A 13,444-nucleotide genomic window follows, 5' to 3' on the forward strand; every position below is an offset into this window, starting at 1 on the left:
AAGTTTGTAGCTAGTAGCCATTTAAATGTCTGAATGGAGATACTTTTTTCAAATGGCCACAAAATCTTCTACACTTCAATTTTTTAGTTAAGGTTTTTTATGGATGCCAACAAAAATACAAGGATCACATATACCAAATTTGGGGCCAAAACTCTTAAAAAATTTCAAAAAATCCTGAATCGTAAAAAAATTTGAAAATTATGAAAAATAGAAAACAAGACATCTTACCATGAAACTTCACATGAAGGCTTAAGGGACCTCCATCCATTATTTTGGTGACCTCCTTCCTTTGTAAAGAAGAAGACCCTTCAAAAAATCTCTTTTTTTTGGTGAATATGGCCCTTTGATCAAATCTCATTTAGCGGTCAAAGTTTCCTTTTGTTTAAGGAGCAATCTTTAGCCATTAGATCAAGATTCAATAAGAGATCTAATGGTCCACATTATTTACTACAAAGATCGGATTTTTATAGCCCCTAAACCAAGTAAAAGACCATTTTACCCTTAGTACAAAGTTTTCAGAATTTAGGTCATTTTTTTAGAAATCAATGTTTTCATGCTCATTTTTTGGATTTTAAAGCACCAAAAATCATGAAATATTATAAATTTAAGATGGAAGGTTTCATGAAAATCTAAGCTCAAGAAGGCCAAATTTTGAAAATACCCTTAAAAGGGTATTTTGGTAATTTAACACCTTTCAGGGTACTACTATGATTTCAAATGCACCAAAAATCATGAAATATTTTAAAATTAAGATATGAAAAGTTCCATGAAAATTTGAGCTTAAGAAGGTGAAATTACAAAAATACTTTTGAAGGGCATTTTATTACTTTCGAAATTCCCTTAATGCAATAAAAATTTAGTGCTTTAAAAAATCATGAATTTTCACTTTTGAAGTACATTAATTCCAATTAGGTAGTGAATTTTGAGAATTGACCCAAGTTCTATCCATTTTGACGAAGTTTTGTGCAATTTTGACTTTGTTTGACTAATTTTAACTTCATTAACCAAGTTTGACTGGATTGACCCAAGTTGACTTTGGATCTCTAAATGGGCTAATTGTGGCCTATTTATGGGTTGTACATGGTCCTCCTAAATGGTTTATGTAATGGTGTTATAATAATAAGTCTAGGCCATGTTCATAAATGAGCTCGGGTTAGTCTTGCTAAAAATGTTCCAGACAAAATTTGGTATCCACAATAGGCAAGGGCATGATGATTGAGGTATAGGCGCATGGTTAGACCTAGGTGAGAGCATGCCTAAACACAGTCCTAGGAGGATTATATTTGAGGGCTTCTAAAAGGCCCAGTACTATAGCACAATCTTTGACAAGCTGGAATTATGTCAAGCACTTGAGTTTTGTAGGCTAACTTAGCCACATGGAGTCAATTCCCTACCTAAAGCCATACAGAGTTTGGTTTAAGATTGGAGCCTATGACACATGCACCGAGCATCATTTGGTGTCGATGGCACTTGAAAGGTAGACAAGGGCCTTGGGAAGGATAGAAGAGTGGTGGTAGGGTCATAGTACATATGCTACACCAAGTTCCAGCATCTAGTGATGGTGTCTAAGACAACAACCCATACCAAGGGCCATCATGTGTTCATGTTCGACAAAAATGAGCCAAGCCTAAGTACAGGCACTGATGACTACTTATATTAATTTACAAGTCATAAAAATGGCATTGGCATAACAGAAATATAAAGATATGCCTAAGCCCACCTATTACCTAATTGTGGTACGGATGGTGCATGGCTGAGGACTAGGATACCCCTACATGGTGTGTGGCCCTGCATGCACCAATGGTGTACAAAGGATTGAAGCATATGTTGAGACCAAGGGCCAACATGTCTCGATGGTGGTTGAGGCATGTGTATGTGTCATGGTCTACAAGTTAGTCCTGGCCCAGGGGTTCTCTTTGAATTAAAGAGCAATTCCAGTTCTAGTGGGACAAGGCTTGACAGCCAAAAAGACCAGCTCTTAAGGCTTACTGAGGGCCCAGATCATAGGGAACTAGCCTAGAACAATGGTATGGGAAGTGATCAAGACTACAGAAGCTCAGGCATAGTGTTCAGGTTGACAGAATTGAGCTAAGCTTAGGTGCGAGCATTGGTGAGCAATGCATGGGCACACAATCAGACTTAGGTGTGGGCATTGATGATCAAGGTATAGTGCATGGTCAGATTGGGTGCAAGTATTGATGATTGAGGTGTCAACGCACCATCATACATAGGTGTGGGCACGTTTGAACATATTCCTAGGAGGATTAGATTTGTGGGCTTCTAAAAGGCCCAATACTACAGCACAATCTTTGACAAACTAGAATTATGCTGTGTACTTAAGTTTTGTAGGCTAACTTAGACCGATAGGGTCAATTCCCTATCTAAGGCTACATGAAGTTTGGCTTAAGACTGGAGCTCATGACATATGCACCAAGTGTTAGTTGGTGTTAATGGCGATTAGGGGGCAAACAGGTGCCTTAAATGGGAAGGTCATGGTATACATGTTGCACCAAATGCCAGCATCTACCAAAGAGGTGTCTAAGGCAACAACCCACACCAAGGGCTCACTTTCATCAGTGGTTGAGCCAAGTGTCGCACTATGTGCCAGCATCTGGTGATGGTGTTTGAGGCAACATCGTACACCAAGGGGCTAGCATTTGCAAATGGTGTTTGAGGCAACAATGGGCCAACATCTATCAATGGTGTTGGATATGATTACAAAGGCCAAATGCTATCAATGTTGTTCGAGGCAACAACCTGCACTAGGGGCTAGCATGTGCCGATAGAGTTTAAGGGAAGTGCCCACACCAAGGGCAAGGTCATCCTTGTAACAAATACCAAGGGCATTTAGTTGTCGTTTACTTGGACATTAGAGAGAGGGATGTTATAACTCGGGTGAATCTGTTGCAATGGAGAACACCATTCATCCCTAGCCCCAAAGGGGTGTGGTGTAAAAAAATGAAGTGAGAGAACTTCGATGGATGGATGTGTGTGGGAGGGGGAAGGATGAATCGAAGTGACAAACGATTAAATCTCAGTGGATCATGGTAGCAAGGCCACTTTGCCACTTACAATACCCCATCACGTATTTAAGTCACCTATAAAGCATTTTATCTACTGCTTGATGGAAATTTAGCTCCAAAGAGGCTCACATGGATTGTCCACCGTAGGGGTTACACCTACGATACATGCCCTTGAGGGCCATGAGCCCTTACTATGGGTCAACAATTAGGTAATGGGCACTTGCATTACTTCTAGCCTAGATTCTGACTTAAAGGCATTCAATCATAATCCAGTGCACAGTACCTTTGCACCACTGGCTTTTCAACCAAACGTGATGACCAATTATGTGAATCAACAGTCCCTCTTATACTAGGTTGAATTACTATTGTGACACTACCATCAGTAGGGTAAAACTAACCTATCTCACAATGGTCTAAATTGAGCTCACGTTCCCTATTGGTGGGTGAACAATCCAACACTTGGTGAATTTTGCTTCACAATGATAGGAAGAGCCGACATCAGAGGATTAAAAAGCAATGTTGTTATGAATGCTTGGCTACCACAAACTAGTTATCCCTATGGTAACTTTTTTAACACTTCTAGCTTTAAATTTTGAAAGTCTAAAAGATTGATAGGCCATGCTTTCATAGTTTGTATTCATACTAGAGATTTGAATCAAATAAGATTTTATCTTTTAGTTCCATGTGAGATTTCTATTCTTATTGAGCTCATCTTAGGACACATGCGCTATCTTTTAATAGATGTTTCACCCTAGCCAAACTCCCTACCTGACAATGTTTTCTACCTGAATTGACCAACTAAGGCTAGCCTTTAAAATAATGTTAAAAGTAGTGGTATATTAATCTCACTTGAAGGCTCCCTTTTATGCCACACTTCTCAAGTCATTTGACAAAGTCAGACTAAAGTCATGCTCAATAAGGTCTTTTTTCCCTGCTAATTCTACCAAGCCTGTTCCTTTGGCCATGGTTTCACTGGATAGTAGATAGGGATAGTGGGAATCTTGTTGATCCATTCATGTGTATTCACTAATTAGATGACAAGGCATTTGTCTACCTTAATAGAGTCATAGTTATTCTCACCATTTTCCCATGCTTGGTTGAATTTCTTCACTTTGACATTCAAAGCACTAGGTAGAAATCACATTTCGTGGGCATTGTAGAGACCATCATAATGCTTTTTTTTAACTAAATAGTCAAATTCCCCTTGTCTATACCAGTTTTGAGCCAACTATTTGTTGCTTCAAGGAAAGCCCCCTAGGGAGGTGTCCTAATCTATCCTTTGACCAGCAAGCAGTGACCCACTCTAGTTATGAGAGTAGAGTAGTGCATTGATAGTTGATAGGTTTAGGATAAAACCTTCATGCCTAGCCTTTAGAGCCAATCATTTTTTCAAAGTTACTTATCCATTTTTTGACTTCCCTTGCCTACATTATTCCATTGACCAAAGGCTATTCACCTTGAAGACTTAATGTGGTTATGAGTGCGATCGAGCATGGATGGCACTTGGTCTTCTAGATTTTAAAGGGTTATAGGGGGCATATCGGATGACACTCAATGTGCAGTACTATTCTAGCAGGTGGACCTTACCTTTAGCTAAGCCATTTCTAGGGTGCACAAGCCATTAAACAGAAAAATAACTCTTCACAAGGCCCTTACTAATGTCTTTAGACTTCCTAACATTGTCATAAGCCATCATATCTCAGTTTAGGAATTTTAACCTAATTCCCTTTCGAAGCTCACACTGGACACTCTGTCAGATGGGTTTTTACCATCTTTTAAGATTAACTAATCCATGTGTAAGTGCCATTCACATGGAACCTTTCCTTTCTTTTGGCTTCAAAGATTAGATTTGAATAGCTGTTACTATGATCAAGATCTGCACTGATGACCATTCTAGGCTTTCTCTTACTCATCAGGGCCTGGCCTTAGCCATGATGGTTGGGTATAGGTTGTGTACTTAAGCGCCATCCATTCTCAAGAGTAGTTGATTTGGTAGGTGAGTTGTTACACACTTCTTAGCAAATTTTAACTTCCATGGCCACTGTTCTATTGTCTTAATTGACCAACACCCTTTGTGGGTTCTAGGTTAGCGCATAGTTGGACACTGTAACTTGATTTCTAATTCATCCTGCATCACCAGTTTTGTTTACCAAAAATGGCCCACTTAGAGCTCTTGATTCCATAGAGTGGCTTAATGAAAAAGTCATGCGATCCTACCTGTTTAAAGTTTGAGAATAGGTTAAGGGCATTGCGCCATGATGCCTCTAATCATTGGCTTTACCTAATAAAACATGCTAAAGGCTCTACTATCCAAAGAGAACCAGCTACTAGATAGTTTGATCATTTTTTTCCCCTATACCTAGTGAAATGAATGATTTGTATGTCAGTATCAGTGTGGGCCTCCATCAGAGTTTCTTCTGGCTTTACCTCGCTCAAGCATAGTTCACCATCTTTTCAGCCTTGATAGGCATGCTCACACTTGAACCCTTCTAAAAAAATCAAGGTTGATTAATGGTACACCCATGAAAGATCCCACAAATTAGCTTCTTTATGCCCAACGGGTTTTTTAACCTATTGACTCACACACATGTTAGACTTTTTAGTTTATGTTTCAAGATGGGTTGGATGGGGAGCCCATAGTCGATGTCTCTATTGGCATATTGATAGCCTGAGCTTGAGCAACCAGCGTGACCCACATCGATCCATACCTTGAACCGATCGACGAATCGACTCTTATCATTCCACATCCAACTGGGGCACATCGCCAACCCTCATCCATTTCTCTTCCAAGAATTTCAAGCAATTTTTGACTCTCTTTTCAAAGTCCTTTTCTTCTTTCCTTCATAGTACTTGTTCACTATTGGTCTCTCACCTACATTCAACTTTGGATGAAATTTACCACCTTATTAGGGTTGTATTTTGATACAACTCGACTCACAGATAGCATCCCTTGGTGCAACAGGGTCCAGGCACAATACGACTCTCTCCTTTTTTAACGCCTCTTCTAGGGGACTTGGGCCTAGTCCATCGCTAAGGATGTTTTTCCATACTACAAATTAGATGCCAAGGGTGTCGAATTCTCAAGCTGGGCTCTTTCTGATTAAGTTGTTGTTACTAGGAGAATCTTGGTAAGTTTCTTTTCTTATGCTTATTAATATGCTTAAACTCAGTAGGTAATTCGACTAGGCCTAGGGTCACAATACAAGCATCAACCAAGTCATGTGGTGGGTCTGATGGGTTTTGGATAGACAACAAGTATGTGCCACTAGAGATAAGGCACACTAAGAGCTTTACCATCGACAATCATGGTGCTATCATTGTTGGGGACTCACTTTTAAGTTGACCACAACCGATGAGATCATGAGAAGCCATCTTTTGTTGCCCTTACTTGGAGCTTGATGGGCGGAGGGTTAGATGGGATGATGATGCATGACACTCTAGCAGGCATGCCCTCGACCTAATGGCTTGGGGTAGAACTTACATTCAAATACTCGATGGTTCATTAGATTCTACAATTCACATTCTCCATCGATGTGAGAGTTGAGATATCTATTGTCGAGAGTCATTTTAGTTTTTCATGACAAAAGAAGTCATAGTGCTGCCCAGGCATACACCATGAATAGGAAGGCAAAGCATGTGCACTCTTTTTCATTCTTGTTCTTTGGCATGATTCATATCAGGGGTTCATTATTTTACCATGGGTGATGATACCGATCATTTCACCCTCTCAAAAGGCAAAACGAAGTGATTGTCTACATGCCCAGGGCCAGAAGGAGCTCAGGGCACAGAGGCACCCTTACTCCTTTAGTGTTTCATTATCGCATTCATGGGTCATTCATTAAGCAGGTTTCAACAACAATCCTTCTACAGGATCACCTGTGAAAACCTTGTTGCGAGTTCTCTTTCCTCTAAATGATAAGGTTTAGTGGGCTTCTTGAAACATCACGGAAAGTAAACCATCCATGTTGCTATGATCCAAACACTTTACTAGACCATTCAATCAATAGAAACAATGGGTGGTGCAGGGACATAGTCAACGTGAACTGATGACTCACGTTTACTAGGAATTCCTTGTTGAAGACCAATAATTGCAATGATCTATCCCCATCACGATGAAATTTCAAAGATTACCTCGACTTATCGGCTAAGGCTATAGACTCATTGAATATATCAGTGTAGTGCGCATGTGGCCTAAAACATCTAAGGGCATCATAGACATGTTATTACCTCAAACTTCTTTAGCCTAAGTAACCATAGTCCCTCAAAGAAGCTAGCCATGAAAGATCACTTACGCATTGCTAGTTAGCAAGTTGAGATCTCATTTGTTAATGGAATTAACTAGACAAATCACTTCACCAACTAAGAATGGGCATGCAACACCACCCTTAGAATCAAGAAAAAGCTATTAGTTTGTCAATCCTTACTATGTCTGGACTTGGTAAGTTTCCCTAAGTTGAGTCAAATTATGTCATAGCCTGCACTCCTGGTGGTGCCTTTCTATCAATTCCTTTAAGTTTTAGTCTTGCAATCATACTTTTCTTAGAACCTAAAGACTTTGATTTCTTAAAAAGTGCTAGCGAAGTCTTAAAAGTAACATCCACTGATCTTTGGTCAACATCATTTATGGTCGAAACTAGGACGATATCTGATCATCTTTGAGCCCTTAACTTTCATTCTTGATTAATGAAAACATACTTGACAAATGCTTTCACAATTGCTCATCTTTCATAAATCCAAGAATTTCACCTCTAACTATGAAATACAAATGCCTTTGGCTGTCCCTATTAATTGTTACTTTGATCTCTACGGTGAACACAATAGGACTGAAATCCTATGATTTTATCCCATGCTAATGTATATAAGTGTAAGCCTGCTTTAAGCACTCTAATTGCTTTAAAGTGATAATGCTAGAGGAATGACTCGACTAGTTACGGCTAGGAGTGCATCATTAGGGATAAGTCAACCAATACTCATCATCAGGAGGACAGATGACCTAACCCTAGTTCCAACTATGAGCTTTTTAACTACAACAACTTGAATATATGCTATTGGTGCTGGAATTACCATGGCTACTGGCACCAGACTTGCCCTCAAATGGATCTTTATTAAGGGATTTAGATTATACTCATTTCAAATACTAGACTCATAGAGCTTGGTATTGTTATTTATTGCCACCACTTCCCTATGTTAGATTGGTTAATTTGCATGCTTGCTGCCTTCCTTAGATGTGGTAGTTGTTCTTCAGGCTTTTTTTTGTGGAATTGAACCCTAATTCTCCGTCACCTATCACCACCATAACATACCACTATCTTACCATTGAAAGTTGATCGTGCAAAAATTTGAATGAGTGTCATTGGCACAAAGGCCATGCGATCCATTAAGTCATCATGAATCATTAGAGTAATGTGGAAAGCTCGTATTGACCTTTTATCTAATAAATGTATCCCTTACAGAAGTAGTATTAGCTCTAGAATTACTACATTTATCCATGTAGTAAATGCCATCAAACAAACTATAACTGATTTAATGAGCTATACATAATTTCACAATCTGAATTAGTTTATACTTTCACATACATGGCTTAGATTGTAATGCCCTAAATCCCATATCAAAAAAATGTATGGATATGGTATGATATATATGTAAAGATCTAAACCCAAATATTTGAGGTGCCTTTTGTGGGATAAAACTATGAGACCTTCAGGTCAAAGCGGACAATACCTCACAGGTTGGGTGTTGGTCTCCACAAATGGTATCAAAGCAGCACTAGTTGGCAAGAATAAAATGCTACATTATGAGAGTCACTAGGTGCTACACGGTGGGGAGCCACATCTAGAATCTCAATATCTAGTGTGATCTTAGTCCTATGGTTGGACTAGGCTTGACAGGGATGTTAAGCTTTAAAGGTAGGGAGATTATAACGCCCTAAATCCCACATTAGAAAAATGTGTGGATATGGTATGATATTTATGTGGAGATCTAAACCCAAATTTGTAAGGTGCCTTTTGTGGGATAAAATAGTGAGACCTTTGGGTCAAAGTGGACAATATCTCATAGGGTGGGTGCAAGCTTCACAAATTGAGATAAGCATATGACTACTGGCAAGATCAACTAGGTAGCATTCTTTCAGGACATTGGTACCACATGGGCCTTAATGCACCAACTGAGTGGCAGAGAGAGCCAAAACAAAGCACAAGCATAGTGCATGTCAAATAAATAAAATGCATAGTATCAAATGGATAAAGGCAGAGAGCCCATACCCACAAAACATTCTGTATCCAAGAGCACGATTGAACGCTAGTGCACTAATGTGGCCATGGAAGTTTTGGTGGTACACTTGGGATATGGGGCATAATTGAGGTCCAACTCGTAGCCCCTAAGGACACAAGACAAATGAGGGATTGCAAGACAACCAATTTCCATTAATTTAGGTATACAACACAGGATCCCAATTATGCCCTCAAGGTATGATGACTATATGAGGGGAGATTGAAGAGGATGATGGGTTAATAGTTTGATGCATCGAGCATGGACCCTATCAACATGCACAACCATAGCACCACTTATATGCCAATTGTGTACAAGTGGTAGCATCCACGCACACTGGTCTACAATGCATGCAATCAATTACTCAATAAATGAGTAGAGAAAATGATATATGAGGCCATGCCACAATCGTTTAGCATGGGAAAAATGTAAGCAAGGGCCACAAGACTACCTTTGCCATCCAATAGGCAACAATAGTATGACACCACCAATGGTTGGTTTGGTTGAGACCACACACACAAACTCTACTATCACCACCCTAGGGGGATGTTACCCTTTTTAGGGACTTGTTCATAGGATCTTGGGTAGCATTGGCTGTATGTGTCACACCTAGCATGAGCACTATCGAGACATAGGCTTGAGTATCGGTGCATGGAGGCCAAACCCTCACTCAAACACCAAGCCATGAGAATGAGTCCTTGTGAGAGTTACCTGATGCTAAGCCTAAGGACCATTTGGGAGAAGCTTCTAGAAAGCCCCAAAAAAGTGGTGTGGGCACTGTAGCTACAAAGGCTCTAGATAAGCCTAGACATAGGCCAAGCACATGACATAAAACCTTTTAAAAGAGCCAAATATGAAAATGGGTATGGTTACTATAGTGCCAAGTAGGGAAGCTTTTGGAAGGCCTGAGGCATGGGCACTCTGCGAAAGAGCTTGAAACTTTTTGGATTTGGTGTACCACAAAATGTTTGGAACTAGCTTTTTTTTAGAAACTCCCTAATTGACCTTGTATGCATCTAAGGGCCTTGGAACCCTCTAGAATGTATATAAGAGCCACATGCTTAACTCCTCAGTGACCACATAGGCCATGGACGCTCAAGTATAAATAGGGGTGCCCCTTCCCCTATAGGACCAATTCATGAGCTAGTGAACTTGTGAACCAAAAAAGCTACTCAAGCACATTTGTACATAAGCCACATTGTTCCAGCAATAGAAAGGATCTTGTATTCTTTCACCAATGCCTTTTTAGCATGCTATAGTGTTCAATTGACTTTAGGGTTTGACTAGTCCTTGGTGAGTGGCACACTCACTCAACTTGGTTAAAGGCCGACTTAGGCATATGTGGACAGTGCTTTTCCCACCTAAGGCACATAGTTGTAAGGCTTAAGATCGAAGGTGATGACAGTGGAAGGTGATCTACTATACACTAAGGGAAACTGACTCTTTGTCCCATAATTTGACAAGCTACAAGGAGTGTCATGACATGTGATAGGTAGGCCATCTAGGTGTACAGTACACCTTAGCCCTTATTGAAGACCAATACTATTGGCCTAGAAAAAAGGATAATGTAGAGGCCTATGTTAAAAGTTGTCTTGTGTGTGAACAAGACAAGATGGAATAAAAGTCCCCAACTGGTCTCCTAGAACCACTATTGGTTCTTAAGTGCCCATGGGAGAGTGTCTCCATGGACTTTGTTGTTAGACTACCTAAGGTGGATGGGTATGATAGTAACTTTGTAGCGGTCGATCGGTTGTCTAGGTACGAAACCTTCATTCTGGCAACTAAGGAATGCCCAGCAAAGGAAGCAGCCTAATTGTTCTTCAAGAACATAGTTAAGTACTGGGTGTTCTTTAATTCATCATCAATGATTGAGATGGTTGATTTATAAGCAAGTTCTAGAGTGAATTGTTTATGCTTCTTGGGTTGGATTGAGGTTCTCCACTAGTGTACACCTTCAAATAGATGGGCACACCAAAAGGGTCAATGCCTTATTAGAAGTGTACATTTGGCACTATGTTAGTACCTTCTAACGAGACTGGCCTAAGCTATTGGATGTAGCTCAATTCTCATACAACCTTTAGTGAAACAAGGCTATGAATCAAAGTCCCTTTGAGGTTGTGATCGAGTAGCAACTATGTACACCTAGTGCTATTACTTTGAGGTACAAATGATCGAACCTAGTAGCTTACAAATTTGTCAATGGGTTTGGGACTGGGACCCTGGTGCCCAGCTCTTAGAACAAATCTTTTTCCTTAGGTTACGAGTCTGTTTTGTTGACTTCCTTTGCCTACGTTGTTCCATTGACCAAAGGCTATTCACTTTGGAGACCTAATATGGTCATGAGCATGATTAGGCATGGACAACACTCTATCCTCCAAAGTTTTAAAGGTTGCCTGGGCCACACCAGACACCATGTGATGTGTGGTTCTCTTTCAACCATTGGACCCTACCTCTGGCTAAGCCATTTCTAGGGTGGCCAGGCCATTAAATAGAAAAGATAACTCTTCCCAAGGTCCCCGTCGATGTTTCTAGACTCCTTAACATTACTGTCAGTCATTATATCCTAGTTCAGGAATTTTAACTTGATTCCTTTTTGAAGCTCGCATTGGATGTGCTATTAGATGGGCTTCCCCCCGTCTCTTCAAATTAACTAAACCATGTGCAAGTGCCGTTCACATGGAACCTTTCCTTTTTTTGGCATTCAAAGTTCTCATTTGAATGGTTGCTACTACCACCAAGATCTGCACTGATGGCCACTCTACCTAAGCTCGTGCCTTGAGTTTTATGGTGATCGTCATGCCCTCCTACTCATAAGGGCCTGGCCCTTGCCTCAATAATCGGGTATAGGTCACGCATTTAAGTGCAATCTTTTTTTAGGGCTAGTTGATCCGGTAGGTAAGTTGTTACACACTACTTAGTGGATTTTGTCTTCCATGATCACTGTCCTATTGTCTTAATCGACCAACACCCTTTATGGGTTCTAGGTTAGCACATAGTTGGATACCATAACCCGACTTCTAGCTCATCCTGCATCACCAGATCTACTTACCAAAAATGGCCCACTTGGAGCTCTTAACTTTGTAGAGTGGTTGAATGAAGTAGTTGTGCCGTCCTACCTATTTAAAGTTTGAGAATAGGTTGAGGTCATTATGCCCCCAATGTCTCTAATCATTGGCTTTACTCGATAGAACTTGATAAGGGCTTTGGCTATCATTAAAGAAACTTCAGAGGGAACCAACTATAAGACGGTTTGGTTAGTCTTTCCCCCTATACCCAACTTTGATGAATGATTTGCATGTTAATATTGCTGTAGGCCTCCACTAGAGTTTCCTTTAGCTTCACCTTTTGCTTAGGCATAGTTCATCAATTTTTGGGGTATTGATAGGCATGTTCACACTTGAACCCTTTTCAAAGGATCAAGATCAATCAGTGGTGCATCTACGAGGGATCTCGCTAATCAGTTTTCTTGTGCCTTATAGCTTGTCTAGCCTATTGACTAACACACATGGCAGACTCCTTAGTCTATGTTTCAAGATGGGATAGATGGAGAACATGTACGTGGTGAGGCATATCGAGATGGCGTATGCTGCATTCCATGATCACAGTGATGATGTCTTGGTAGGCATATCAAAAGCTCGAGCTTGGGCCACCACCATGACCAGTGTCAATCTACGGACCAAGTTAATCGATGACCAGCTCTCGTCATTCTACATCTAACCAGGGTGATCATCGACCCCTATCCACTTCCTTCATAACAATTTCAAGCACTATTTGACTTTCTTTTTAATTTCCTTTTCATCTTTCCTTCATGGTACTTGTTTGTTATCATTCTCTTGCCCATATTGAACATTGGATGGAATTTATTGCTTGATTGGTGCTGCAAATGACTCGGCTCGTAGACAGTGCCTCATGGTGTGATAAGGTCTAGGCACAACAAGGCTCTCACCCTTTTTGGCACCCTTTTCTAAGGGACTTAGGCTTGGTTTACAATTGAGGATGCTTCCCACACTATAATTTGGACACCAGCAACATTCAATTCTCAAGCTAGGCTATTCCCAATTTGCTCACCACACTGGGAGAATCCTTGTAAGTTTCATTTCCTTCACTTATTGATATGTTTAAACTTAACAGGTAATCTCACCTAACCTAGGGCA

General features: G+C 40.3%; 4 pseudogenes; all 4 read right to left on the bottom strand.

Moving 5' to 3' along the window:
* Positions 1-3,006: 3,006 nt before the first annotated feature.
* Positions 3,007-6,220, bottom strand: LOC149512533 (25S ribosomal RNA; annotated as a pseudogene).
* A 233-nt stretch (positions 6,221-6,453) lies between these two features.
* LOC149512534 (5.8S ribosomal RNA) lies at positions 6,454-6,587 on the bottom strand (annotated as a pseudogene).
* A 289-nt stretch (positions 6,588-6,876) lies between these two features.
* LOC149512535 (18S ribosomal RNA) lies at positions 6,877-8,644 on the bottom strand (annotated as a pseudogene).
* Positions 8,645-11,592: 2,948 nt separating this feature from the next.
* Positions 11,593-13,422, bottom strand: LOC149512536 (25S ribosomal RNA; annotated as a pseudogene).
* Positions 13,423-13,444: the final 22 nt, after the last annotated feature.

The sequence above is a fragment of the Durio zibethinus genome, chromosome 22 (assembly GCF_047325235.1).
Source record: "Durio zibethinus cultivar Kanyao isolate XHJ-2024 chromosome 22, ASM4732523v1, whole genome shotgun sequence".
NCBI classification, from domain to species: Eukaryota; Viridiplantae; Streptophyta; class Magnoliopsida; order Malvales; family Malvaceae; genus Durio; species Durio zibethinus.